At 39.6% G+C, this 24494-nt stretch overlaps 1 protein-coding gene across 8 annotated transcripts in view; it reads left to right on the top strand.

Moving 5' to 3' along the window:
• LOC140478939 (inactive N-acetylated-alpha-linked acidic dipeptidase-like protein 2) overlaps positions 1-24494 on the top strand; it is a 950375-nt gene that overhangs the window by 270380 nt on the left and 655501 nt on the right. The window lies entirely within an intron of this gene.

Raw genomic sequence — 24494 nt, 5'->3', positions numbered from 1 at the left:
GACCTGATTGAAGTGTATGGGATTATGAGGAGCATAGACAGAGTGGATAAAAAGCAACTGCTGCCCTTTGTTGAAGGGTCAATACCAAGGAGGTTTGGTTTTAAGGTGAAAAACAGGAGGTTCAGAGGGCATTTGAGGAATTGTTTTTCAGCTAGAGAGTATCTAGAGAGACAATCTGGAATGCACTGCCTGAGAGGATAGTTGACGCAGGGAAATCAGGAGGGCAAAAAAGGGGGCATGAGATAGCTTTGGCAGATAGAATTAAGGAAAATCCAAAGCATTTTTACAAATATATTAAGAACAAAAGAGTAACTAGGGAGAGAATAGGGCCCCTCAAAGATCAGCAAGGTGGCCTTTGTGTGGAGCCACAGAAAGTGGGGGAGATGCAAAATAGTCATTTACTATCAGGATATGGAAGAGATAGACTGTAGGGAAATAGATGGTGATAACTTGTAAATGTCCATATTACAGAGGAGGAAGTGCTGGATGTCTTGAAACGGTTCAAGGTGGATAAATCGCCAGGACCTGATTAGATGTACCCTAGAACTGTGGTGCTAGAGAAGTGATTGCTGAGGAGATTCAAGATGGCGGCGACTCAGCAAGTCTGAGTCTATAGTGCTCCTCCCAAGACCGAGGCAAAGTGGGCCACCCTCCCTCACCACACTCACCAAATCAACTAAAAATAGTTTTTATTTAATGTAATTGGTGGTTTAGTACGAAATTTATATAGTTCAGTCTCCTGTAAAAATGACTAGGGGGAATAGAGCCTGCAGTTCTCAGCAGGCAGCAGCCCCTCCCCCAACCTCCCCAGCTGCAGCAGAGGTGTCCGCAGCTGCCCCGGGGGACTTACCTACGGTGGCGAGCCTCGCGGAAATAATCTCCAAACTTGACGCGAAGATCGATGCTCTCATAGAAGAGTCCCGAAGTCGGTGGAATTCACTCTTGGCCGCGCTACAAAAGCATGGCCGAGACATCGAAGAAGTTGAATGCCAAGTCGGAGGGGCAGAGCTGAAGGCCGCGACCTCCGAGGCCATTGCAGAATCAGCCGTGGATCGAGTCTGGACTCTCGAGCAAAACGTCCGGACCTTAGAGAACCACAGGTTGTTGAAAAAATATTCGTTTGCTGGGCCTTCCCGAATGGGAAGAGGAAGGCCAGCTTACAAGGTTCCTTGAACAGTAGCTTCCGCAGTTATTGAATCTGGAGGCTGGATCAGGCCAGGTAAGGGTAGAATGGGCCTACCGGGTCGCAATATGCAGGCCCGGCTCGAACCAGTGCCCCGGCCCGGTCCTGTTCTGGCTGCAGTGTTATAAGGTGAGGCAGATGCTTTTGGAAGCCTCCAGAAATCTTGGGAAAGATCCACAAGCCATGACTCAAAGGATCCAAGGTTATGTTATTTCAGGACTTTTCCCCAGCTTTGGTTTGAAAGAGGAAGGTGTTTGATGAAGTAAAGATGTGTTTAAGGGACTTAAACATTCAATACTCTTTGCACTACCCAGCTATACTACGCTTTAGCCATGTACGGTCCGTGTTTAACTTCGGATCACCGGAGAAGGCCAAGGAACTTTTGGACTCTCTTAGACAAACTATAAGAGTTAATTGATGTTGTTTTGCCCTACCCCCACCTCGGTCTTACCCCCCCCCCCCCCCCTTTTTCCTTTCATCTTACTGTTTAATATTATCTCCGGGGGGTGGAAAGAAGGACTTATTTATTCATCCTTTACTTAGCGATTTCCTTTCTCCCCCTTTCTTTTGTATGTATGTATATATAAAGGCGAGGGGGTCTAGTTAATGTAGATGGGGGGGAAGGTGGCTGCCTTATTTTATTTTATCTTTGTCCTTGGGAGCGGGGTTGTTCTCCCCTGTTATTTTGTATTAATATATTTAATTATTATTTGCTGAGACTGTAATTTTATAGCCATATATGGTATTAACATTACCAAATATTTCCAGGTGTTGGTGGGGGTGGGTGGGGGATAGGGTACTCACTAGTTCAGTAGTATACTTGAATTTTCTTTATCCTATCATGGGGTGCCTGGGTCAAGGGTGGAGCACTGGTTGGGAGAGGTTATGATGGGTTTTTTGGAAAGGAAGTGATGCCTCCTGGGAATAAGGGGGAAGGTCTCCATTTAAATACTATTTAGAAATTTTTTTTATTATATTGATCTGAATGTACTAAAGAGCTTTTATTTTTGTGAATTTTATACGCTCTATGCTCGGGATGTTTTGGATAAATACGAGTTTTGTTGTGATCTGATGTTAACACATTCCGAGCATGTATATCACTGCTCAATTTTTGTGTTATCCGTTGGATTTTTTTTCTCTTGAATAATGTAAGAATTTTAATGATACGCTCTGGTTAGTTATAAGTTAGATGAGTAGTTAATTGAGTTTTGCCTTTTTTTTCCCTCTTGGTATTTCTGTTTTCTTATTTGATAGATTTTAGTTATCATTTATTTAAGATTTAATTGTATATCAATGTTTATACTTGGGTCTTTTTTGTTTAGTTTTCTTTTGTAAACTTATGGAAAAAAAATTAAATAAATAAAAGAGAAGTGATTGCTCCACATCTTACTGAGATATTTTGATCATCGATAGTCATAGGTGAGATGCCGGAAGACTAGAGATTGGCTAACATTGTGCCACTGTTTAAGAAGAGTGGTAAGGGTAAGCCAAGGAACTATAGACCGGTAAGCCTGACCTCAGTGGTAGGCAAGTTGTTGGAGGGAATCCTGAGAGACAGGGTGAACGTGTATTTGGAAAGGCCAGGCACTGATTAGGGATAGTCAACATGGCTTTGTGCGTGGGAAATCACGTCTCACAAACTTGATTGAATTTTTTGAAGAAGTAACAAAGAGGATTGATGAGGGCAGAGCGGTAGATGTGATCTATATGGACTTCAGTGAGGCGTTCAACAAAGTTCCCCATGGGAGACTGACTAGCAAAGTTAGATCTCACAGACTAAAGGGAGAACTAGCCAATTGGATACAGAACTGGCTCAAAGATAGAAGACAGAGGGTGGTGGTGGAGGGTTCTTTTTCAGACTGGAGGCCTGTGGCCAGTGGAGTGCCACAAGGATCAGTGCTGGGTCCAATACTTTTTGTCATTTACATAAATGATTTGGATGTGAGCATAAGAGGTACCATTAGTAAGTTTGCCAATGACCCCAAAATTGGAGGTGTAGTGGACAGTGAAGAGGGTTACCTCAGATTACAACAGGATCTGGACCAGATGGGCCAATGGGCTGAGAAGTGGCAGATGGAGTTTAATCCAGATAAATGCGAGGCACTGCATTTTGGGAAAGCAAATCTTAGCTGGACGTATACACTTAATGGTAAGGTCCTAGGGAGTGTTACTGAACAAAGAGACCTTGGAGTGCAGGTTTATAGCTCCTTGAAAGTGGAGTCTTGGTTAGATAGGATCGTGAAGAAGGCGTTTGGTATGCTTTCTTCTATTGGTCAGAGTATTGAGTACAGGAGTTAGGAGGTCATGTTGTGTCTGTACAGGACATTGGATAGGCCGTTGTTGGGATATTGCGTTTAATTCTGGACGACTCCTTATCTGAAAGATGTTGTGAAACTTGAAAGGGTTCAGAAAAAATGTACAAGGATATTGCCAGGGTTGGAGGATTTGAGCTACAGGGAGAGGCTAAATAGAGTAAGGCTGTTTTCCCTGGAGCATCGGAGACTGAGGGGTGACCTTCTAGAGGTTTACAAAATTATGAGTGGCATGGATAGGGTAAATAGACAAAGTCTTTTCCCTTGGGTGGGGGAGTCCAGAACAAGAGGGCATAAGTTTAGGATGAGAGGGGAAAGATATAAATGAGACCTAGGGGCCAACTTTTTCACACACAGGGTGGTACGTGTATGGAATGAGCTGCCAGAGGGAGTGGTGGAGGCTGGTACAATTGCAACATTTAAGAGGCATTTGGATGGATATATGAATAGGAAGGGTTTGGAGGGATATGGGCTGGGTGCTGGCAGGTGGGACTAGATTGGGTTGCAATACCTGGCCGGTATGGACGGATTGGACTGAAGAGTCTATTTCCATGCTGTACATCTCTTTGACTCTATGGTCCATCATTGGATGTGTTTTTGGTATTGGACATCGTTTATAAAGTGAAAAATCACACAATACCAGGTTCTAGTCTAACAGGTATATTTGGAAGCACTAGCTTTCAGAGCACTGCTCCTTCACCACCTGATGAAGGAGCAGCACTGTAAAAGCCAGTGCTTCCAAATAAACCTTTTGGATGAAAAGCTGGTGTTGCGTGACTTTAACTTTGTCCACCCCGGTACGACATCAGCACCTCCATATCATCATTTGTTAAATAATTGAACTGCGCTGAGAATTATGTCAGGAACCAATTTAAGATCATCAATCAGATTGGGAACAGGATGAATTTGTCCATGCCAGAAACTAAACATCGACATGCACAGCATTGGTATATGATGGGAAAAGCAAGTTGTTTCATTGTAAGTTTCCATTACTCTTTTTTTATTGCAAATTGTACTGCTTTCCCATTGACAAGTCCTGACCAATCAAGAGTTTACCTAGCTGGTCTGAGAATTAAGATGAAAAGTATACTGTTTTTGCATGTCCTTAGTTCAGTGAATCGGCTCTTCTCTTGCTGTGTAAATTGGTGTCCCGTTGTTCAATTCTGTTTCTCATGTCCTCGTTCTCATGTGTGCAAGACAAAAGGCTCCAAAGCCTCTTGAAATGATTCCGAACAGACCATTTGTCTTCCTACTTGTTTATTGCACTTGTATTCTGGCTTTTAGTGACTTTTGGACAAAGACACCCAGACTTCCCAACACCTCCCTTTTATCAAAATATGCTGTCTTTCTGATTTTCCTACAAAAATAAAGAACTTCATGCTTATTCGCATTATCTTCCGTTCTAGACCATTGACTTAGACTGTCCAGCTCCTCTTGGAGCCTCCTGGCATTGTCCTCACAACTTACATTCTCTCACCCAGTTTAGGATCATCAACGACTTTGGAATTATTATTAGTTCCCCGCATCCAAATCATTATATAAATTGTGGACCGAGGACTGAACATCGTACTAAAAACTGTTAACAACATTCCATTTTGAGAATAATCCATTTATTTCTACTTCCTGTTTTCTGACTTAAAACTAATTCTCAGTCCATACTACTCTATTCCCCCAACCCCATGTGCTGTAATTTTATTTAATGGCCTTTGCTGTGGGACCTTATCAAATGCCTTCAGAAAATCCAAAAAAACAACATTCGCTGGTTATCCTTTGTCTATGCTATGAATAACAACTTGCAAGAATGCCATCAAACATGATTTCCCTTTCATAAACCCATATTGACCCTGTTAAATTTGTATTCTGTTCTAAATATTCAGTTATCACAAATATTTAATAGATTCTTGCATTTTCCAGACTACTGATGTTAAACTAACGAATCAGTTATTCTGTATATTGCCTCTTCCTCCCTCCTTAAGTGATGGGGTTTCATTTGTTGCTTTACAGTAAACAGGAAACTTGTGAATTTATAGAATTATGAAAGATAATGACCAATGCATCCACCAACTCTGCAGCTACTTCCTTCAAAACTCTGGAGTGAAGTTCACCTGATCCAAGAGATTTATCAACCCTCAACTGAACTAATTTTCTAAGGTCTACCTCTTTACTTGGATACTTTCTTTTCACTTCTCAGTAACACAAGTTCTCTAATTGCCTTGGATTTCTGAGAGAATTTCTATATCATCAGTGAAAACAAATGTGAAATAATTGTTTAAATTCTCTTCCATTTCCCTGTTCTCAACTATGAAGTTTTTTTGTTTCCATCAATACTGGACCCACAATGGATCCACATTGTCCTTTCTAATATATTTGCTTTCACATATCAATAGAAGCTTTTACATTTCACCTTTATGTTCCTGAATAACTTGTATTTATATTCTCATTTCCCTTTCTTTATCAGTTTATTGACCCTTCTTTGCAGGGTCCCTAAACTTCTCCCAATTAACAGGCATATCATTGTTTCTGGCATCCTTATCAGCTATTTACAAAGGGGTGCTTGTTTTACAATGGTAGTGATCATACCTTTGAGCCAGGATACCTGGATTCAACTCCCATCTATCTGCTCCTGAGGTGTGCAATAATATCTCTGAACAGGTTGATTAGAACATATCTATAAGCTACTTAATTTGATCTAATGCAATCCTTAACATTTTTAGCTTACCAGGTTGAATACACTTCATTGTCTCATAGACAGAGATATACATCCCAAAATAAAAATATCATGCTGTCAGCAAGCCCAGGATCAATACTGTCACCAGAAACTATGTTAACTTGAATGCAAACCCAGCACAAGACACCGAAGATAATGGCTCTTGGAACCTTCCTTTTTTTGTGCAATTCAGAGATTGACTCACCTTAATTTAAAAGTGGTTTACAATCTAATTTCTTTATAATGAGGTACTAATCAATTTCATTGGACCTAACCATGTGCATACATTGCTTTAAACGTAAAGATTATGGAGAGTTTTACTGTGTTTACCTTATCTTAAACTGAACAGGTCTCTATTCATTCGTGTCTGGGTGATTTTAACACTGATGGGCAGTTTTGTTTCTTTCATTCCCACTGTCTCCCTCCAACAGTACTTTGAAAATACAGATCATTAGTGTAAATGGTAGAAATAATATCCAGTTCTTTATTTTTATTTACTTCAATTATAACATCACTGAGGTACTGAGTCAGAGAGTCATGGAGGTGAACAGCACAGAAACAGACCCTTTGGACTAACCCGTCCATGCCGACCAGATATCTCAACCTAATCTAGTCCCACCTGCCAGTACCTGGCCCATATCCCTCTAAACCTTTCCTATTCATATACCCATCCAGGTGTCTTTTAAATGTTGCAATTGTACCAGCCTCTTCCACTTCCTCTGGCAGCTCATTCCATACATGTACCACCCTCTGCGTGAAAAAGATGCCCCTTAAGTCTCTTCTATATTTTTCCCCTCCCCTCTCATCCTAAACATATGCCCTCTAGTTCTGGGCTCCCCCACCCCAGGGAAGAGACTCTGTCTATTTATCCTATCCATTCCCCTCATGGTTTTATAAACCTGTATAAAGTCACCCTTCAGCCTGGACAGCCCTATCCTATTTAATCTCTCCCCATAGCTCAAATCCTCCAACCCTTGCAACACCATGTAGATCTTTTCTAAACCCTTTCAAGTATCACAACATATTTCCGCCAGGGAGGAGATGAGAATTGCACACAATATTCCAAAAGTGGCCGAACCAGTGTCTTGTACAGCTGCAACATGACCTCCCAACTCCTGTACTCAACATTCTGACCAATAAAGGAAAGCATACTAAACACCACTTTCACTGATCTATCTACCTGCGACTCCACTTTCAAGGGGCTATGAACCTGCACTCCAAGGTCTCTTTGTTCAGCAACACTCCCCATGACCTTAACATTGAGTGTATAAGTCCTGCTAAGATTTGCTTTTCCAAAATACAGAACCTGACATTTATCTAAATTAAACTCCATCTGTCACTTCTCAGCCCATTGGCCCATCTGATCAAGATCCTGTTGTAATCTGAGGTAACCCTTTTCGCTGTCCACTACACCTCCAATTTTGGTGTCATCTGCAAACTTACTCTTATGCTCACATGCAAATCACTTATGTAAATGACAAGAAGTAGTGGACCCACCACTGATCTTTGTGGCATTCTGCAGGTCACAGGCCTCCAGTCTGAAAAACAACCCTCCACCACCACCCTCTGTCTTCTACCTTTGAGCCAATTCTGTATCCAAATGGCTAGTTCTCCCTGTATTCCATGAGATCTAACCTTGCTAATTGGTCTCCCATGGGGAACCCTGTCGAACGCCTTACCGAAGTCCATATAAATCACGTCCTCCATTCTGCCCTCATCAATCCGCTTTGTTACTTCAAAAAACTCATTCAAGTTTGTGAGACATGATTTCCCATGCACAGCCATGTTGACCATCCCGAATCCGTCCTTGCCTTTCCAAATACATGTATATCCAAGTACAAATATATGTACTTCAGGATTCCATCCAACAACTTGCCCATCATTGACGTCAGGCTCACTGGTCTATCATTCCTTGGCTTGTCTTTACCACCTTTCTTAAACAGTGGAACCACATTATCCACCCTCCAGTCTTCTGGCACCTTACTTGCGACTATTGATGATACAAATATCTCTGCAAGTGTCTGAATAATCATCTGTTTTTGAAATATTCGAATAATCACCTGTTACTGGCTCCTTTATAATATAATTGGTTTGTGTTCTGAAATTGAGTTACGTAACATGGCAACAATTTGGCTTCTTTCAAAGGTAATCTATAAGTGATACACAATAGTATTGAGGCTTTCAGAGACTGGCAATGTACTGTTACTATTAAAAGTCTCAATCACCAAGTTAAACAAATTAAATCTCAAACTAAGAGTCTAAAACCAGGATTAGCATATAACAGAGGACGTGATTGTTGCACGATATGAGTATTTTACATTCAACAAGGAAGGTGATATTGCCGAAGGTCACAACAAAGGAGGAGGTAGTTGAGGCACTTGACAGCAGCAAAATTAATGAAGGTGGCTTTAGAAATTCTGGCTGTAGTTAAAAGGTGATCAGTCACCTACGTAAGATTAAGGAAGTAAGGGTGGAGATTGCAGGTATATTGACTATTTTCTTCAAATTCTCTTCAGTTACATGATGCCTGAATTCTGGAGAATTGCAAAAGTTACAGACTTTTAAAAAATGGTGTAAAGACAAGAAAAACAACTACAAATCAGTCATGTAAATTTTAGTGGTAGGCAAGCTTTCTGAAATGACAATTTGGGACAAAGTAAAACCACATGAACAAATATGGCAGCGCAGACTTACAAGTTTAACTAACTTGATTTCATTTTTGATGACCTAACAGAGGGCTAATGTGAGCAATGCAGTCAGTGTAATAAAGGAAAGCTTCTAAAACATGTCACAATACAAACCCGTCATCAATGTTAAAGACTCTATGACTGTGGAATACAAGGAAGAATGACATCATAGATATGAAGATGGGTGAGTGATTTGAAATGGAGAGTAGTGGCGAATGGTTATTTTTCAGAACTGAAAAAAGGTAAATTATTGGGATCTAGGGGTTGTATTAGGACCACTAACTTTTCTAAAAATAAATATATTTATCAGTGTGCAAAGCAACATTCCAGAATTTTTACAGATGCAAAATTTGAAATTTTGAGGATAGTGAGAGATTTCAAGATCGGCTGGTGAAATTGGCTGATACTTGGCAGATAAAATTTTATGCAGAGAAGTGTGAATTAATATACTGTACTTTAATTGGAAGAGTGCAGTATGGCAATATAAAATAAATGACCCAATTATAAAAGAGGAACTTGTGGACCTATGTCTACACATTATTGAAGCTGAGAGGACTGGTTTTGAAAACCAATATTGAAGCATTTCAGATCCTGGGTTCGCGTAGTTTAGTGCATAGAGAACAAAGCCAGGAATTGGTTTGGTCTCAACTGAAGTCTTGTGCCTGTGGAACAACAAGTGGCTCAAGTGCAGAACTGGATAGTGGAAAAAAAGGTGGTGGAGTGATAGCGATAGTAGATTCTATCATAAGTGGAATAAATAAATGTTTCTGTAGCTGCAGATATGACAGAAAAAACATATGTTGTCTTCCTGGTGCCAGGGTCAAAGATATCACTGAGCAGCTGCTGGACGTTGTGCAGGGGAAAGTTCATCTGTCAGCAAAGGTCATGGTACGTGTCAGAACCAATGACATAGGTAAAAAGAGATGAGGTTTTAGATTAGATTAGATTAGATTACTTACAGTGTGGAAACAGGCCCTTCGGCCCAACAAGTCCACACTGCCCCGCCGAAGCGCAACCCACCCATACCCCTACATTTACCCCTTACCTAACACTACAGGCAATTTAGCATGGCCAATTCACCTGACCTGCACATCTTTGGACTGTGGGAGGAAACCGGAGCACCCGGAGGAAACCCACACAGACACGGGGAGAACGTGCAAACTCCATACAGTTAGTCGCCTGAGGCGGGAATTGAACCCGGATCTCTGGCGCTGTGAGGCAGCAGTGCTAACCACTGTGCCACCGTGCCGCCCACGGTCCTGCAAGCTAGGAAATAAATTAAAAAGGAGAGTCTGAGAAGTAGTAATCTCAGGATTATTCCTAATGTCATCTGTTGGTGAGATCAGGAATGGGAAAATTGACATGATGAATGTGTTACTTGAGAGATGATGTAAGGCTGGGGGGGAGAATTTAAATACCTACAGAACTTTAGGGAAGATGGGGCCTGTATCAGGTGGAAGGTTTTAACCCCAGCAAATGAACTCAGGGCATGGTTAGGAACATGGGACTGGGATATCATAGCAATTACACAAACATGGCTCAGGGATGGGCAGGACTGGCAGCTTAATGTTCCAGAATACAAATGCTACAGGAAGGGTAGAAAGGGAGGCAAGAGAGGAGGCGGAGTGGTGTTTTTGGTAAGGGATAACATTACAGCTGTACTGAGGGAGGATATTTCTAGAAATACATCCAGGGAAGTTATTTGGGTGGAACGAAGAAAAGGATGGTCACTTTATTGGCTTTGTATTATAGATCCCCTAATAGTCAGAGGGAAATTGAGAAACAAACTTGTCAGGAGATCTCAGCTATCTGTAAGAATAACAGGGTGGTTTTAGTAGGGGATTTTAACTTTCCAAACATAGACTGGGACTGCCATAGTGTTAAGTGTGTACAAGAAAATTTTCTGATTCAGTATGTGGATGTACCTACTAGAGAAAGTGCAAAACTTGACCTACTCTTGGAAATAAGGCAGGGCTGGTGACTGAGGTGTCAGTGGGGGAGCACTTTGGGGCCATAATTCTATTAGTTTTAAAATAGTGATGGAAAAGGATAGACGAGATCTAAAAGTCAAAGTTCTAAACTGGAGGAAGGCAAATTTTGATGGTATTAGGCAAGAACTTTCGAAAGCTGATTGGAGGCAGATGTTCGCAGGTAAAGGGAAGGCTGGAAAATGGGAAGCCTTCAGAAATGAGATAACGAGAATCCAGAGGAAGTATATTCCTGTCAGGGTGAAAGGGAAGGCTGGTAGGTATAGGGAATGCTGGATGACTAAAGAAATTGAGGGTTTTGTTAAGAAGAAGAAGGAAGCATATGTCAGGTGTAGACAGGATAGATCAAGTGAATCGTTAGAGTATATAGGAAGTAGGAGTATACATAAGAGGGAAATCAGGAGTGCAAAAGGGGGACATGAGAGAGCTTTGGCAAATAGAATAGAGGGAAATCTGAAGTGTTTTTACAAGTACATTAAGCACAAAAGGGTAACTAGGGAGAGAATAGGGCCCCTCAAAGAGCCACAGAAAATGGGGGAAGATACTAAATGACTATTTTGCATCAGTATTTACAATGGAAAAGGATATGGAAGATGTAGACTGTGGGGAAATAGATAGTGACACCCTGCAAAATGTCCATATTACAGAGGAGGAAGTGCTGGATGTTTTGAAACTCATAAAGATGGATAAATCCCCAGGACCTGATCAGGTGTACCCTCGAACTGTGGGAAGATAGGGAAGTGATTGCTGGGCCTCTTGCTGAGATATTTGGATCATCGAAAGTCACAGGTGAGGTGCTGGAAGACTTGGAGGTTGGCTAACATGGTGCCACTGTTTAAGAAGGACGGTAAGGACACACCAGGGAACTATAGACCAGTGGGCCTGATGTCGGTGGTGGGCAAGTTGTTGGAGGGAGTCCTGAGGGACAGGATGTACATGTATTTGGAAAGGCAAGGACTGATTGCAGATAGTCAATATGGCTTTGTGTGTGGGAAATCATGTCTCACAAATTTGAGTTTTTTGAAGAAGTAACAAAGAGGATCGACGAGGGCAGAGCAGTAGATGTGATCTATACTGACTTCAGTAAGGCATTCGACAAGGTTCCCCAGGGGAGACTGGTTAGCAAGGTTAGATCTCATGGAATACATTTGGATACAGAACTGGCTCAAAGATAGAAGACAGAGGGTGGTGGTGGAGGGTTATTTTTCAGACTGGAGGTCTGTGACCAGTGGAGTGCCACAAGGATCGGTGTTGGGTCCAATACTTTTCATCATTTACATAAATGATTTGGGTGCGAGCGTAAGAAGTACAGTTAGTAAGTTTGTAGATTACCCCAAAATTGGTGGTGTATTGGACAGCGAAGAGGGTTACCTCAGATTACAACAGGATCTTGACCAGATGGGTCAATGGGCTGAGAAGTGGCAGATGGAGTTTAATTCAGCTAAATAAGAGGTGCTGCATTTTGGGAAAGCAAATCTTAGCAGGACGTATACACTTAATGGTAAGGTCATGGGGAGTGTTGCTGAGCAAAGAGACCTTGGAGTGCAGGTTCATAGCTCCTTGAAAGTAGAGTCATAGGTAGGTAGGATCGTGAAGAAGGTGTTTGGTATGCTTTCTTTTATTGGTCAGAGTATTGAGTACAGGAGTTGGGAGTTCATGTTGCGGCTGTACAGGATATTGTTTAGGCCACTTTTGGAATATCGCTTGCAATTCTGGTCTCCTTCCTATCGGAAAGATGTTGTGAAACATGAAATGGTTCAGAAAAGATTTACAAGGATGTTGCCAGGGTTGGAGGATTTGAGTTATAGGGAGATGCTGAACAGGCTGGGGCTGTTTTCCTTGGAACGTCGGAGGCTGAGGAATGACCTTATAGAGGTTTACAAAATCATGAGGGGCATGGATAGGGTAAATAGACAAAGTCTTCTCCCTTGGGTGGGGGAGTCCAGAACTAGAGGGCATAGGTTTAGGGTGAGAGGGGAAAGATATAAACGAGACCTACGGGGCAACTTTTTCACACAGAGGGTGATATGTGTATGGAATGAGCTGCCAGAGGAAGTGGTGGAGGTTGGAACAATTGCAATATTTAAGAGGCATCTGGATTGGTATATGAATAGGAAGGGTTTGGAGGGATATGGGCTGGGGGCTGGCAGGTGAGACGAGATTGGGTTGCAATATCTGGCCGGTATGGACGGATTGGACTGAAGAGTCTGTTTCCATGCTGTACATCTCTTTGATTCTATGGCCCATCATTGGATGTGTTTCTGGTATTGGACATCATTTATAAAGTGAAAAATCACACACCAGGTTCTAGTCTAACAGGTATATTTGGAAGCACTAGCTTTCAGAGCACTGCTCCTTCACCACCTGATGAAGGAGCAGCACTGTAAACCCAGTGCTTCGAAATAAACCTTTTGGACAAAAAGCTGGTGTTGTGTGACTTTAACTTTGTCCACATCTCTGTGACTCTAAAACCAGGACCAATATTCTCACAGAGGCATACACTGACATGATTTGGGAACTTGAGTGGAGAACCACAAGAAGGGGATAACAAAGTTAGACATGAAAGAATGTGAAAAGCAGAAGTGAAATGCTGAGGAAACATGGGCTAGCAGCAAATAGGATCATACACTTTTTCTAAAAAAAAAGTAAAGATATTGCATCTAAATGCACGGTATTGGTTGGACAAATTCACAGAATTAACAAATTGGCTGAAGCGGACTAGGTGTATTATTGAGAATAGTGAAACTGACTGGGTGTATCACTGGGATTACTGATGTTGACTCAGTATATTACTAGTGGAGAAAAATTTAAGAATAAAATAAGTACTTCCAGTTTTTCATTTTGGAAGTACAGTTCATTGAAGAAGCAGCTGCAAAAGTGCACTGGAAATCTTTTACTAGTGATAAGAAGTCGTCCACTGAAGATTGATTGCTTCCTGACTATACTTTAGTTTTAAAATGGAGATTTAAGTATATTGACATTTCCGGATGAAAGGCATTCTCAGCTGCCAGTTACTTTAATCGATTAAGTCCATCTCTTAGGAAGACATATCTACCGTATCTTAAACCCGCTTAAAACAACTGTGTATTCTGCAAACTTATAATGTGTAGTTTTGTGCAGTAGAAATGGGTCAACACATTCTTGACTAGCTTGTACCTGAACCTATTTGATTTTACTATTTTTGAGTTTGTTTGAGATTTTTTTTGCATTATATTCAGCAATGTGTAATTGTAGATTTTCTTTGCAGAAGCTTTTGAATGTTTTTGAAATTATATTTGTCAATGTAAACTTGAAGATGAATGTACACTATTTAGTGATTTGAAAGGCATTTTTGACAGATATCTGCTTGAAATTAAGTTTGGCAAACGGAAGCTGTGACATTATCCAATCATGAGAAAGCATGTGCCTGTACCGTGCAATGGGTAGCATTTTAGAATATGGCAAAATTATTCATCCAAAAAAAATAAATTGCTGCACTTTTCTATTTTATAGACAATGCAATTTTTAATTTCCCTTGGAAGCTTCAAGGATCTAGAAGAATCATGCATATAATTTGTATCAGTTCACAAGTACTGGTCTATTGTATCATAGACTGTAAATTAGGCTTTTTAAGCATATAAATGGTTTTAGCCCTAGTGTTCTCAGTAATTCCAGGTTTCTTTTGCATTCTGGTCCTGACAGCACAGTTTCCCCTTTTAATTTCCTTTGCTTCTGGTTATATTTTCTGCTTTTCAAGCAAAACAAACAAATGAAAGTCTGCCATTAATAACTTGTGGAACTATAATTGTTCATGGAATTGTTTTAAAATGTGTAAGGAATATTTTGAGGTGTTTTGAAGTGACAGTATTTTTGATTTTTGAAGCAAAATCTTTCTGTAATAACATTGCATGCAAATCTAAAAGGAGTCAGCTATTATTAATTTATTTTGGCATAGACTGGTTGGGCTGTTAATTTTTTCCAATTATTTATAGTGTTCGTATGCAGTTTAAAATATAATTAGGAATAACAAAGAGTAATGCCAAGAAATTGAGAAAATGCTTCTATTAGTTCAACATCAAACCACTTGCTCCAAGGTTGGAGCATAGCTAGAAAATCACATTTGTTGGTGACAATTTTTCTGTATTCAGTGTTTTAATGTACTATTAATGTATCAAGGGGAAATCATCCCCTTTGTTTCATTCATCCAGAAATGTGGCACTGACTGTATCTTTGAACATCTAGCTAGGAATGTTACAGAAAGTCATCAGCTCCTGATAAATGACATAGTCAAACACTGACCCAAATTTCCAATCGTATTCTATTTCGAAAAATTGCTCATGTAGCTCCAATCTTTCATTGAAGAAAGCTTTAACCAGACCAATCCATGTTGTCATTGTTCAAGTCAATTTAAGGCAACTAATGTAATAATAAGATTTATGAAGTTGTTGTCCAACATGGATTGCAGGTCATAAGTTAAAGTAACAACTGCAGTAAAAAAAGAAAATGAAAGGAACAAAGAAATTCTGCAGGAAGCAATTAAGTTAGTAGAAGGCAACTTGATAATAGTAATGTCAGATTTGATACAATCACTCAGACACACAAGTAGATGTGATTAGATGCAAATGATTATAATAAATATTTATTTGCTGTTTTTATGAATTGACAATAAAAGTTGATACTTTGAATCTCCTTTCAAATTGTTTGAATAATCTAGATGCAGATTATTGCTCGGCAATATTATTGAGTGTCTTCTTTTTGTTTTGACATAGTTTTTCTTCTCTAGTTTGATTACTTCCTCTTTATATGCAGTCCTTCTAGTTAAGAAAAAAAAAATGGCCTTTTTGATATATTTGTACCTGTCAGCTATATTTTAATAATTGATGTACTTGGGACCTCAAATCTCTGCGGACCTCCCACTGTTCCTATCTCGCCACTGTACAAATAAAGTGTTGTTCCTTTGGGTCCGAAATGAAGCACCTCATACATGGCTGTATTGAAATTGATTGGCCAAGATTTTGCCCACTCAGTCTCTCAATGGGCTGAATCATGCAAAGTGCAGTTATCCTTGCTGCCCTGCCTAGAACGTTGATGGTAGAGGTGGGGGAAGAATGCTTAAGGGATGATTCTTTGCCACACAGGTCAAAGATAGGATTTTTCGCCTCAAGGAGAATTTGGAGAGCTCACACCAATCAGAATCTGGCAGCTCTCAAGTACCAATCATACACAATGGCCACTGCTGGATACTATGTTCAGCTTCTTGAAGAGGCATTCAGCGCTGAATTGGAACTTTGAAATAGCTTGGGATTAGTGGAAGTGGAGTGTGTCCTGAGAGGCTCTGGGGACAGGGAACAAGGAATTGCTTCAATGGGCACAGGGTCAGTAAAGGATGTAGCCCCTCTGCATGGAAATATGCGATTGCCCATTTTACGAGCCTGTGTTGGCCAACTGGAGGTTGGGAAACCCAATGCCTCCCTAGTGCTGGTAAACTTATGCCTGGTCAATGGTGTAATGGTAATGACATTGAACTAGCAATCTGATACTGTAGACCAATGCTCTGGGGACACTGGTTCAATTCCTATCAGGACAAATGGTGAAATTTCAATTTAACAAATATCTGGCGTAAAAAGCTGGCCTGTTGGCAACCCTGTAATTACTGTTGATTGTTGTAAAAACTGTTTGGTTTGCTAGTGTCTTTAGAGAAAGTTGGCAGTTCCATGTGACTCCAGCCCCACAGCAATGTGGTTGATTCTTAGCTGCCTTTGCATGTAAAATGCTTGCTTAGCTGGTGTTGTCCACATTGTATGGTGCAAAGTGCCATTCCACCTTAAAACCTACTACTTGTCGAGCATTATATCTAGCCCGGTCTCTTTGAAAGTTTATTGCTATTGCTAACACCATTTACTATGCCGCTAGTTTTCTTGTGTTTAAACTACCTATTTACCTCTATATTGTGTCATCTAAGTTTTTCATAAGTGCAGTGAAAGATCCCAGTGAAGCCTCTTTTGGAACACCTTGAATTATTTCCTACTAATTCAAGTATGTGACCATTTTTCTATATTTGGTCTTCTTAATTCATCACCTATCCAAGGAAGTAGGTGACATTTAATTTCAGCCAACGATATTTTTTGTCAAATTCCTTCTGGAAAGATTATCCTCAAATAAAATCAAACGGATCCAAATGCCAGTTGTTCACCTGTTGTTCTAAATTTCTTTGAGAACTCTATTTTCAATGTTTTACTCTTTTATTAAACATTCAATGGCTTCCCCTTTTAACCAAATGAATTTTCAATGCTAGTCCAGTTGCTTCCTAAATGTTGCATGAGTACCTCTCAGGCAACACATTCGATGTCTTTTTACCATCCTCTGGGTGAAAAGGTTTTGCCTTCGATCCCATCTAAACCACTTATCTCAACCTTAAACTTAAGCCATCTTATCATCGACATGCCTGCCGTGTGGAAAGGAATCTTACAAACAAATCTGTGCCTCGCATACTTTTGTGTTATATCTCATATTACATTTTCTCTCATATCATATTTTTCCCCTTCTGATCAATTTTTGGTGATCCTTTGCTGATTATTAAAATGCTCCAAATCTCCAGGCTAGTTACTGAGCTTGCACCATTGTAAGCCTGTTCATTTAATGTAATACTATCTTTAGATTCCACATTGAGCCAGGGCTGGGTCTTTCGTGCTGATTCTCTTGTTGCACATTAAGAGGCTCATTAAGGTAGGCACGGACAGACTATTCCCTTGGATGGGGAATTTGGAACATGGAGAGATAAAAGGGTCTAAGATGAGGAGAAATGTATTCATTTAGAAGTTGGTGTATCCTTAAAAATCCTTTCTCTAGAGGGTTATCGATTATCCATTGATGTGTATATTCATGGCTGAGATTGATACACTTTTGACTAAGGGAATAAATGGATATTGAGAGCAGGCAGAAAATGAGGTAGAAAATCATCCATGATTATATCAAATGGCAGGTCAGACTCAAAGGTGTGAATGATCTGCAACTGCTCTTAATTCTTATAATGAAATATGTCTGAATAGAGACAGCTAACAAGAACAAGTTAAAACCTAATTAAAATCAATGATAACTATTACTCAACTTTTACAATCATTGTGGAAGCAAAGAACAGGATTACTATCTTATGTATTTGCTCAGAGAGTGCCAGTTATACTATTAAATATAATATTTCCAAAAGGGATTGTGGAGATCTCTGGTAAGTCAGCATGAGTTAAAAAATTGATTTACATTAATTCATTGTAGTGTCAATATCCTGTAACTTTAACTGTTTTTTCGAAATGATTGCCCTCTCTCTCTCTTTTTTTTGTGTCATGATAACCAGATTGTTCAGTACAGCATTTCCACAACAGTATGAAGTTTGCCATGAAATTATGAAATAGAATGTTTTACAGACCAGATTTATTGTAAATGTAAACAAATATGGTGAGATTTTTAAATCATCTAATTGCTGTCACAATGACTGATATTTTCATATTATTTGGTATCTAAGAATGGATTTTGTCTGACGATGGATTGCAATTCACAAACAAACCATTTCTAGACGTGTAGTAAGTGAGATGCGGCACATACTACCTCTCATCCCACTATCCATGTTCAAATGGTCTAGTGAGTAAATGGCAAGGAATATCAAATTGTCCCCATTAATTGTTCAACAGCAAAACAAGTTTTTTGCATTACATTGCTACGTTTTTGTAAAACGCAAATGGTAAGTGATTACCATCCTTAGCACAACTTATGCTTGAAAGGCAACAGTGAAAAACCTTGTTTAGCAGCAATTTAAATCACAGGACATTCTTCTTCCAAGACCGAGGAAATTGAAAGAGGTACATGATGAGTGAGCAGGAAGCGAAATACCAAAACTGCACACCAGATAGAACTATAAATACTTGGAATTTAGCAAAGGGCTCATAAATATGTAACCAGTCCTGATCATACAAAGTCATCACTAATCATGGTGCTGCTATATTATGAAGAAACAAAAGCCAGCTCATATCAATATAAGACCCACCATTCATACATGAAGAGAGTGAGGAAAAAATCTTCACTTACAATGATAGTACGGTGATATTGCGTGACAACAGCCAGAAGCATGACAATCATGTTGTCAAACAAATGCAACAAAAAACAACACACAAGTCTCCAGATTACCAGATCAGGATAAGTTGTCTGAAGTATTGCAGTGAAGTTTGAAACATTAATCCTGCAAACTCTTTTATCTTGTTTTTCCCCTTCATTATCAAATTGTCAGTATATGCTTATGTGCAACTATATTTATCTGTTTGTTTTTTTTTATATTTGGAAAAAGGCTACGTTATGATATATCTCACATATTAGTGATAGTATATCAGTGTACCTTTAAAAGATATCTGCATGATATCATCATTGTGCTATAAAAATGACGGTACACCGGTCTCAAATGCCATCTTACCTGGGATCAGTTGAGTGCGATATTCTAATGGAAAGCATACTGCTCTTTGAAATGAAATCACGTTTTTATTAGCCTATGGATTTAAAAATCTTGTATGCTCGTCAGCTGGAATAAACATTTAGATTTTCCAACACTACACAACCATGTCTGGTTTCTCATCTTGGATAATCACAAACATTGCTGGATCAGACCTGTCAGACTAAAATGTTTATTGCCACAATCTTTCATGAATGTTTCATCCCCTTGAATGCCCCTTCCATTTCTGCTACTTAATCAGTAGAAACTGAATTGGTAATTAGGAAGAGAAGGAGGTCCTTGCTTCAAATATATAATGACCATAAGATAAAAAGTGAAGTGATTTTTAGTAAGTGGAATCTTTAATCTCTACAAGGATGACTCCAAGCTCTTGAAGTAATCAGGAGCCACTATTGTTTTGGAAATGAGAGCTGAATTGTATGTACATAGTGAATGTGGAATTTGCAACTTAGCATGAACAGCAGTAAGCCTTGAAAGATTGTTATGGTTATTTGCATTTTAAATTTACTCCTACTCTTTATGATTCTGTATTACTGTTTCACAATGTGCAACTGTTTTCACATTGGCAAATTATTTATGAATTAGTTAAGCCATTAAGCATACCATTTGGAATTTTGAGTTTCTACTAACAACTAATTAGACTGTGTACTGTTTATCAAACTTACTGGAGTCTCTGGCAAGAGTGTTTTATCAAAATGTTGAGATAATAGGCCAGGGCACAATTGCACATTTCCAGTGTGAATATTTCTAACCTTTAAGAACTGGTAATTGAAAATACATTTCCATGAAACAAAACAGGAAGAATTTAGTATCAATTATGAGCTTTCAACAGTGTGTACAGTATTGTATTTTCTTTTGAAATTAATGATAAAGCTCTATTTGGACATTATATTGATCACAACTATTGAACATCCTGTGGTTCTAAAGTTCATATTGCTTTATTTATGTTACCTTAACAAAAAGTTTTGATAGCTATTTTACATTTGACCTTGAAAGAGCTTATTCATTCACAGTGATCAACCTTGATTTTGAAGCCTTGTACTGTGAGTTAAGTATTTCTAACTTGAATGTCTAATGGATTCCAAAAGAAATTGTAAATTTAACATTTTCAACGGCAAGTGATGTCTTTCTATGCAACAGATGCTCTATGCTCCTATTTATGTTTCTGATGCACTTGATCTTCAATTCTTTCACACTTGATCTTTAACCTTATTTGTATCCTCGTTCTCTTCTAAATCAATGTAACTTGCTTTCAATCTCCAGTATGTGAAGTTTGGTGGGGAGAGTAACTAAGAATCTTGAATTAATCAGACGAGAAGGTAACTATCCTTAAGATGTTAGACCACGTGGGCCTGAAACAAAATATACCTAGAAGGTAATAGTGACAGTACATGCAATATGGTATTTTGCATCAGCATGCAACATGGTGAGCAGGCAGTGATGATCTGAAGATTAACTTGATCTTCACCATATGTTGTGATCATCAGTGGCCATCTGAATGGGAGCTGAAGACTGATTGGCCTACTCATTCAGCAAACTGAGCAACTCTATGAAGATCATTGGAGAGATCTAATGATTATTTGAATCCTAGAGAACAAAGCCTCCTGGCAAGTGGGAATCAATCCAGTAAAATTCTCCATTTCAGCCTCAAAACCTGGAAAATCCTTCAAAATAGCAACAGCGCACAGGACAATAGTGTTTGCAATTAAAATGTTTTAAAGCATTTTCTGCTTTAAATTGCTTCCTATTTGGAAGCCATGTTTTCTGAAATAGTTAAGGAGGAAGATTTAATTTCAACGATGGGATGAATAGGATACAAAATTGCACTTCTTGCAGCGGCACGGTGGCACAGTGGTTAGCACTGTTGCCTCACAGCGCCAGAGACCCGGGTTCAATTCCCACCTCAGGCGACTGACTGTGTGGAGTTTGCACATACTCCCCATGTCTGCATGGGTTTCCTCCGGGTGCTCTGGTTTCCTCCCACAATCCAAAAATGTGCAGGTTAGGTGAACTGGCCATGTTAAATTGCCCGTAGTGTTAGATGAAGGGGGAAGCGTAGGGGAATGGGTCTTGGGTGGGTTGCACTTCGGCAGGTCGGTGTGGACTTGTTGGACCGAAGGGCCTGTTTCTATACTGTAAGTAATCTAATCTAAAACAATTGTTGAGGCAAAGAACCACTTCTAAACTCAATACTAAGCCAGGAGCTGAATAGTCTGATACAGAGATGTGACTATGGGGACTCGCAGGCAAGATTCATAACAGACTGAATTGTTCTAAGCATTGCTGATGATCTTTTGTCAGATTTATGAAGATTTGATAGAGAGTGCCATTCTGGTGTTCAGTAAAACAAATGTCTAGAAGCAACCAAAGTGGAAGCAAGTAAACATGGCACATTGAATCCATTCTATTCTTAAAGTCCAGAACCACAGAAGATACCCACAATAAGTCACAGCTCTGCTTTGAAAAGATACAGGACATGAAATGTCCATGCTAATGCTGTTAAATGAAAAAAATCATGGGTGCAAATAATGCCTCACTATTATAATCCAATGGTTTTATTGTGAATCAGTGGATCCTTTTCAGAAAATGTGCCAAAGTAGGTCATGTCTGTAGAAAAATAAAAGATCTACAAATTGCCCATATAAAGAGTTTAGTGAGGGTGGAGACAAACCAAAACGTTTCTGAGGGGAAATTAGTTATCTAGACCTAACGTTTTGGCAAGCTAGTACTTAATGCCAATGGTGATCTCACAAAAGTCAAATTAGACAATGATGTAAGTTTACAATATTATTAAGTTGTGAGCTTTGGTTTAAAAAGAAACATCATCTACACGTTCCAGGAGCCACAGCATGTAATGGTAAAGGTGTGATACAGGCAACTGTCCAATATATGAAACACCAATTACCAGAAAACCTGTATGCATTTCTCAACCAGGAAATTCTCACTCCTGGGAGAAATGCCTTATTGACTTCAGTCCTATTATACAGACAGATGTGGTTACAGTGCAATGAGTAAAGGATGAGCTGGTAGATTTTACCAGGCTCCAGAAATCTAAGAAAAAATGTAATAAAATTATTTTGAGATAAGTCATGTTGGAATAAGAATTTTTTTTTCTTACTGTCATTGAGATGGAAAGCTGTGAGTATACTGTCTAAAATGTGGCCAGTGCTCCAGGTTTCCTCATAGGTTTGTGTCCGGTTTGGACTGCATATGGAAAAACTCTTGAATAGTCTCCACCCATTAATCTGTGACAAATTACATCTTGGGAAGACCCCATTCAGAATGTAGGACAGGAAGGCAAACTGTGAGACAATCTCAGAAAATCTCAGATGATTGGCCAGCATGGTTTTTTTGAGGGGAGGATGTTGTGTCAGCAGAGGTTTTGAAAACAGGAGCTACACCTAAGCAGAGACGGAACTATTAATACTAACAAAGATAGAGGTGAATAACGGTTATTGGGTAGTCAACATTTCTGGACAAAAGAGGATCAAGGGGTGAAAGTTGAGTGTTGAGAACAGGAACTAATGATATTTGAGAAAGATGTAGCTTCAGAGATTGACCAGGGAAGAATTGGGAAGAGGTTTGACTTGGTGTGTAAAAAAGGGCAAGTAGTTTAGACAAATAAATAGATGTTCTAAATGTTTACTGGCAAAGAAATCAGTGAGTTCCTCACATTTGCTGCCGATGGTGAAGTTGGTGGAGTCTGGAGAGGAAAGCCTATTGAGATGGCTGATGGTGAAGTAGCAAAGGACAGTGTTTATTTTTCTTTTGTAGATTTCAGAATGGGTACAGAATAGAAGGAGACCAGTGTAGTGATATCGGCTCTTTGCAAGAGACCCTCAGCTAATTCCACTTACCTGCCTTTTTTCCAAGCCATGTGATATTGTCTTTTTTTTCTAGATAATTATATGATTCACTTTTCAAAGCACAATTCACTTTGTCTCCACTGCACTCTACTCTCTGAGACGGCATTCCCAATCTCAATACCATATGGCATAAAAAAGACTCTTCATTATGTATCCTTCACATTTTTTGGGGGGTCCTCGATGTCCTCTGTTTCTTGATCCTCCCACCAATGTAAAAGTTTCTCCCTATCTGCACTTTAGGAAAGATGTGATTGCACTTGAGGGGGTGCTGAAGACATTCACCAGTGTGTGGCCTAGGCTTAAGCACTTGAACTGGATAAGCTTGGGTTGTGTTTTTTTGGAGCAGAGAGGGTGAAGTGGGACTTGGTAGCTGCACATAAGATCATAAGAGGCATACACAGGATGGATAGAAAACAGCAACTGCCTTTAGCTGAAGGGCTAGTAATGAAGGTGCTCACTTTTAAGGTGGTAGGTAAGAGATTTAGAAGAAATTTGAGGAAGATCTTTCTTCACTCAGATGGAAGTGTGGTCTGGAATACATTGCTTGAGAGATGTGGTGGAGACGAGTAACATCATGAGTACTTGGGTGAGCACCTGAAGTGTCATAACATAAAGGGCTCAGTACTGGAGAGTGGGACTAGCATGGATTTAGGATAGTTTTGGTGGTATAGACTCGATGGGCTGAAGGCCCTCTTCTGTACTCTGGTTCTATTATTAACTGAAGATTATTAAGTGGAATTTTCTCACGTGCTTTTGGATGTCCATGTCCATCATATTGGCTGTTTTTTTAAAATTCATATATAACACAATTTTCCTCATCAGCCCTCTCTATTACCTCACTGAAAAAAAAACTCAGTTAACTTGGTTAAACATAACTTACCTTCAACAAATCTGTGCTGGATTTCCTTACTTAATCCACATTTGTCTAAGTCACTGTAATATTGTCCTGCATGCATCGTTTCTAAAAGATTTCCCACCGCCTAGGGCCAAATTCACAGTATTTTGTTTGCATTGTGGGGCAGTCTACAACGTTTACAGTCATTTTGTTTGTGTTTACTTTTTCTGGCTTAAATTAAAATTCATGTTTGAAGTCGTTAAATTGTTTTCCTGTTTGTGATATTCCCCTCCTGGACAGTCACAATCTGAAGGTCTCCATTGGGTATTGGGGACAGGGCAGCGTTAACTTTGAGAGGGTGCTTTAGATGGGATGACACTCCTGGTATGACTACATTTGGTCTCCTATTCTGTACGCATTCTGAAATCCAGAAGAGAAAAATAAAT

This window comes from Chiloscyllium punctatum, chromosome 6 (assembly GCF_047496795.1).
Source record: "Chiloscyllium punctatum isolate Juve2018m chromosome 6, sChiPun1.3, whole genome shotgun sequence".
NCBI classification, from domain to species: Eukaryota; Metazoa; Chordata; class Chondrichthyes; order Orectolobiformes; family Hemiscylliidae; genus Chiloscyllium; species Chiloscyllium punctatum.
The sequence above is the reverse complement of the archived record's forward strand: the minus strand, read 5'-3'. Positions and strand labels throughout refer to the sequence as shown.